Source organism: Leuresthes tenuis, unplaced genomic scaffold (assembly GCF_036924035.1).
Source record: "Leuresthes tenuis unplaced genomic scaffold, fLeuTen1.0.hap1 SCAF_23, whole genome shotgun sequence".
In the NCBI taxonomy this organism is placed as follows: Eukaryota; Metazoa; Chordata; class Actinopteri; order Atheriniformes; family Atherinopsidae; genus Leuresthes; species Leuresthes tenuis.
In genome coordinates, this window is record NW_027325377.1 from 12,766,638 (window position 1) to 12,773,379 (window position 6,742).

General features: G+C 41.7%; 1 pseudogene; it reads right to left on the reverse strand.

Moving 5' to 3' along the window:
- Window positions 1–6,080: 6,080 nt before the first annotated feature.
- Window positions 6,081–6,257, reverse strand: LOC140283433 (U2 spliceosomal RNA; annotated as a pseudogene).
- Between the last annotated feature and the right edge of the window lie 485 nt (window positions 6,258–6,742).

The following is a 6,742-nucleotide window of genomic DNA, read 5'->3' on the forward strand; positions in this document are numbered from 1 at the left end:
TTTGTAAAAACCGGGGAAGAAAAGGCTCGAAATCCCGACTATACACCATCAAAAGCGGGAGCAGAGGGGTTCAGCTGCAAGAAGGTCTGAATGTCCATCAATAATTGCTAGAAAACATGAAAGAAAATTTTCGAATATCAAACCGCACATGATCATAAGTGGGAGCGGAGGTGTTTAGCTGCAAGAAGGTGTGAATGTCCACACATAATTCCTCAAAAATGGGTAAAAAAAAAGGTGCGAATGCCCAACCATACATCATCAAAAGCAGGACTGGATGTGTTCGGCTACAAGGTTTGAATGTCCGAGCATAGTTTGTTAAAAGCGGGTAAGAAAAGGTTCGAATGCCCGAACATACACCATCAAAAGAGGGAGCGGAGGTTTTCCGCCATAAGAAGGTGTGAATGTCCGACCGTAGTTGGTAAAAAGCGGGTAAGAAAAGGTTAAAATGGCCGTCTGTACACAATCAATAGCGGGAAGGGATGTGTTCGGCTACAAGAAGGTGTGAAAGTCAGACCATGTTTTGTAAAAAGCGGTTAAGAAAAGGTGTGAATGCCCGACAATGTATGATCAAAAGAGGGAGCGGAGGTTTTCGGCTGCAAGAAGGTCTGAATGTCCAACCATAATTTGTAAAAACCGGGGAAGAAAAGGCTCGGAAGCCCGACTATACACCATCAAAAGCGGGAGCAGAGGTGTTCAGCTGCAAGAAGGTCTCAATGTCCATCAATAATTGCTAAAAAACATGAAAGAAAATTTTCGAATATCAAACCGCACATGATCATATGCGGGAGAGGAGGTGTTCAGCTGCAAGAAGGTGTGAATGTCCACCCATAATTCCTGAAAAATGGGTAAAAAAGGTGCGAATGCCCAACCATACATCATCAAAAGCAGGTGTGAATGTCAGATCATAATTTGCAAAAACCTGATGAGAAATGGTGAGAATGCCCAACTATACACCATCAAATGCGGCAGCGGAGGTGTTCGGCTGTGAGTAGGTGTGAATGTCCGACCATACTTGCTGAAAAATATGACAAAGCAGTTTTCACTTGGTTTGAGTGAAGGATTTCATTTTATTTAGAAATCCGAAATTGTGTAGAACTCGTGGAAATAAGTTTATTCTCGGATTCCTAAAGGTTTAGTGTTGTTCTTTGGTATACTGCAAAGTAATACTTTCTATTTTGTTGAAACCGATTAAGTTAAAACTGCTTTGTCCTTAATATTTATCCATGTCTGAATAGGTTTCAACAAAAAAGAAAGTATTACTTTGCAGTATACCAAAGAACAACACTAAACCTTTAGGAATCCGAGAATAAGCTTCTTTTCACCAGTTCTACACAATTTCGGATTTTGATATAAAATGAATTCCTTCACTCAAACCAAGTTAAAACTGCTTTGTCCTTAATATTTATCCATGTCTGAATAGGTTTCAACAAAAAAGAAAGTATTACTTTGCAGTATACCAAAGAACAACACTAAACCTTTAGGAATCCGAGAATAAGCTTCTTTTCACCAGTTCTACACAATTTCGGATTTTGATATAAAATGAATTCCTTCACTCAAACCAAGTTAAAACTGCTTTGTCCTTCATATTTATTCATGTCTAAATAGCTTTAAACAAAAAAGAACGTTGTACTTTGCAGTATACCAAAGAACAACACTAAACCTTTAGGAATCCGAGAATAAGCTTCTTATCACCAGTTCTACACAATTTCGGATTTTGATATAAAATGAATTCCTTCACTCAAACCAAGTTAAAACTGCTTTGTCCTTCATATTTATCCATGTCTGAATGGGTTTCAACAAAATAGAAAGTATTACTTTGCAGTATACCAAAGAACAACACTAAACCTTTAGGAATCCGAGAATAAGCTTCTTTTCACCAGTTCTACACAATTTTGGATTTTGATATAAAATGAATTCCTTCACTCAAACCAAGTTAAAACTGCTTTGTCCTTCATATTTATCCATGTCTGAATCGGTTTCAACAAAATAGAAAGTATTACTTTGCAGTATACCAAAGAACAACACTAAACCTTTAGGAATCCGAGAATAAACTTATTTCCACGAGTTCTACACAATTTTGGATTTTGATATAAAATGAATTCCTTCACTCAAACCAAGTGAAAACTGCTTTGTCATATTTTTCAGCAAGTATGGTCGGACATTCACACCTACTCACAGCCGAACACCTGCTTTTGATGTTGTATGGTTGGGCATTCGCACCTTTTTTTACCCATTTTTCAGGAATTATGGGTGGACATTCACACCATCTTACAGCTGAACACCTCCTCTCCCGCATATGATCATGTGCGGTTTGATATTCGAAAAATTTTCTTTCATGTTTTCTAGCAATTATTGATGGACATTGAGACCTTCTTGCAGCTGAACACCTCTGCTCCCGCTTTTGATGGTGTATAGTTGGGCTTTCGAGCCTTTTCTTCCCCGGTTTTTACAAATTATCGTTGGACATTCAGATCTTCTTGCAGCCGAAAACCTCCGCTCCCTCTTTTGATCATACATTGTCGGGCATTCGCACCTTTTCTTAACCACTTTTTACAAAACATGGTTGGACTTTCACACTTTCTTGTAGCCGAACACATCCCTTCCCGCTATTGATTGTGTACAGTCGGGTATTTTAACCTTTTCTTACCCGCTTTTTACCAACTACGGTCGGACATTCACACCTTCTTATGGCGGAACACCTCCGCTCCCTCTTTTGATGGTGTAGGTTCGGGCATTCGAACCTTTTCTTACCCGCTTTTTACAAACTATGCTCGGACATTCAAACCTTCTTGTAGCCGAACACATCCAGTCCTGCTTTTGATGATGTATGGTTGGGCATTCGCACCTTTTTTTTACCCATTTTTGAGGAATTATGGGTGGACATTCACACCTTCTTGCAGCTGAACACCTCCTCTCCCACTTATGATCATGTGCGGTTGGATATTCGAACATTTTTTTTCATGTTTTCTAGCAATTATTGATGGACATTCAGACCTTCTTGCAGCTGAACACCTCCGCTCCCGTTTTTGATGGTGTATAGTCGGGCTTCCGAGCCTTTTCTTCCCCGGTTTTTACAAATTATGGTTGGACATTTAGACCTTCTTGCAGCCGAAAACCTCCGTTCCCTCTTTTGATCATACATTGTCCGGCATTCGCACCTTTTCTTACCCGCTTTTTACAAACCATGGTCGGACTTTCACACCTTTTAGTAGCCAAACAACTCCGCTCCCGCTATTGATTGTGTACAGTCGGGTATTTTAACCTTTTCTTACCCGCTTTTTACCAATTATGGTGGGACATTCACACCTTCTTACAGCGGAACACCTCCGCTCCCTGTTTTGATCATTTATGGTCTGGCAATACTACCTTTTCTTACCCGTTTTTGAGTTATTATGGCTGGACATTCACAGCTTCTTGCAGCCGAACACCTCTTCTCCCGCTTTTGATGATGAATGGTCCGGCATTCTTACCTTTTCTAACACATTTTTCAGCAATTATTGTCGGTCATTCACACCTTTCTCATCAGCTTTTTACAAATTATGATCTGACATTCACACCTACTTGCAGCCGAACACCTCGGCTTCCGCTTTTGATGGTGTATATTTTGGCATTCGAACCTTTTCTTACCCGCTTTTTACAAACCATGGTCGGACTTTCATACCTTCTTTTAGCCGAACAACTCCGCTCCCGCTATTTATTGTGTAGAGTTGGGTATTTTAGCCTTTTCTTACCCGCTTTTTACCAACTATGGTCGGACATTCACACCTTCTTACAGCGGAACACCTCCGCTCCCTCTTTTGATGGTGTATGTTCTGGCATTCGAACCTTTTCTTACCCACTTTTTACAAACTATGCTCGGACATTCACACCTTCTTGCAGTGAAACACCTCCGCTCCCTCTTTTGATTGTGTATGTTCGGGCATTCGAACCTTTTCTTACCCGCCTTTTACAAACTATGGTCGGACATTCAAACCTTCTTGTGGCCGAACACATCCACTTCTGCTTGTGATGATGTATAGTTGGGCATTCACACCTTTTCTTACCCATTTTTCAGTAATTATTGGTGGACATTCAGACCTTCTTGCAGCTGAACACCTCCGCTCCCGCTTTTGATGGTGTATAGTCGGGCTTTCGAGCCTTTTCTTCAACGGTGTTTACAAATTATGGTTGGAAATTCAGACCTTGCAGCCGAACAACTCCGCTCCCTCTTTTGATCATACATTGTCGGGCATTCGCACCTTGTCTTACCCGCTTTTTACAAACCATGGTCGGACTTTCACACCTTCTTGTAGCCAAACACATCCACTCCTGCTTTTGTTGATGTATGGTTGGGCATTCGAACCTACTTGTTGCCCGCTTTTCATTAATTATGGGTGGACATTCACACCTTGTCACAGCCAAACACCTCCGCTCCCTGTTTTGATCATGTATGGTTGGACATTCGCACCTTTTCTCACCCGCTTTTTGCAAACTATGGTCGGCCATTCACAGCTTCCTCTCCACCATACTTGTATGGTGGGATATTCACACCCACTTGCATCCGAAGATCTCCGCCCCCACTTTTGTTGATATTTAGTCGGTCATTCACACCTTACCCGTTTTCTTGCCGCCAAACACCTCTGATCTCGCTTTTGATGATGTAAGATTGGGCATTCAGACCTTGCTTTTCCTGCTTTTCACCAACTATAGATGGACATTCACACCTTCTTGCAGCCGAACACTTCCGCTCCACCTTTTAGGTTTCTATCACACCTTTTTTTTCACCGCATTTTATAGATTATGGTTGGAAATTCTCAACCACTCATCCGAAGACCTCTCCTCCCGCTTTTGTTAATATATTTGAACTTTAGTCAGACATTCACACCTACTTGTAGCCGAACACCACCTCTCTAGCTTTTGATGAGGTATGGTCCGGGATTCTTACCGTTTCTAACACATTTTTCAGCAATTATGGTAGGATATTCACACCTTCTTGCAGCTGAACACCTCCTCTCCCACTTATGATCATGTGCGGATTGATTTTCGAAAATTTTCTTTCATGTTTTCTAGCAATTAATTATGGACATTTAGACCTTCTTGCAGCTGAACACCTCCGCTCCCGCTTTTGATCATACATTGTCAGGCATTCGCACCTTGTCTTACCCGCTTTTTACAAACTTTAGTCGAACATTCACACCTTTTTGCAGCCGAACACAGTTTTTTGCAGCCGAATTTGGGCATTCGCACCTTTTCATACCCACTTTTTACCAACTATGGTCGGACATTCACACCGTCTTACAGCGGAACACCTCCGCTCCCTCTTTTGATGGTGTATGTTCGGGCATTCGAACCTTTTCTTACCCGCTTTTTACAAACTATGCTCGGACATTCAAACCTTCTTGTAGCCGAACACATCCACTCCTGCTTTTGATGATGTATGGTATGGCATTCGAACCTACTTGTTGCCCGCTTTTCATTAATTATGGGTGGACATTCACACCTTGTCGCAGCCAAACACCCTGTTTCGATCATGTATGGTTGGACATTCGCACCTTTTCTCACCCGCTTTTTGCAAACTATGGTCGGCCATTCACAGCTTCCTCTCCACCATACTTGTATGGTGGGATATTCACACCCACTTGCATCCGAAGACCTCCGCCCCCACTTTTGTTGATATTTAGTCGGTCATTCGCACCTTACCCGCTTTTGGCAAACTATGGCCTTCTTGCAGCCAAAAACCTCTGATCTCGCTTTTGATGATGTAAGGTTGGGCATTCAGACCTTGCTTCACCTGCTTTTCACCAAATATAGTCGGACATTCACACCTTCTTGCAGCCGAACACTTCCGCTCCACCTTTTAGTTTTCTATGGGGCATTCACACCTTTATTTTCACCGCATTTTATAAAAACACCACAGGAACACCGTATTGAGGCTTTGTTCTGACCGCTCATTCGGTGTCGCGTTTCTTTCAAGCATTTCTCCTGGTTAGCCCGCACTCGGCTCGCTCCCAGAGCCGTGTTAAAGTCTACTTCGCATTCACTCTCTTTTCTCAGCAGACTAAAAGAAACTTCCATCCTGTTAGCTTTTTCACAAGAGCAGAGGAGAGCGCACCGTTCCCAGCGGCACTGCAGTACCGGGTCGATGCTTGGAGTGAACGGAGCAAGCTCCTTTTTCAACTCCTATTGATAAAAATCCATTTAATATGTAGTCCTTGCATAGACATATCACATATTAAACTGATAAGTACAGATGGATTATGTGCAATTAGTAAAGAGAGTAGAGGACGATCTCTCTCGTTGGAAGTCCTTACCTATATCACTTATGGGGAGAGTTACAACCATTAAAATGATGATACTACCAAAAGTTAACTATTTGTTCTCAATGATCCCCATAAAACCATCTGCTACTTGGTTTAAGTCACTAGATTCATGCATCTCCAAATTTCTGTGGAAAAACAAACCACCACGTATTAGTTTAAAAACCCTACAGAAGACCAAGGACAGTGGTGGATTAGATTTACCTCATTTTCAGCACTATTCCTTAGCCAATAGGTTACAATATATATCAAAATGGTTTAAACCTTGTTGTTGTCACAGTTCCCAGAGACGTTGTAATCGTTGAGGATTCTATATTCACCCTCTCATTAGAGGCACGTGTTGCAGATTGATGACACTGAATCTTCTTCTCTGTTCATTGCTGGCATCATTCCCAGCATCGTAAGTGTCCGTGGCATTGTTAGCCTCTTCTTCTGGATCTTGATAT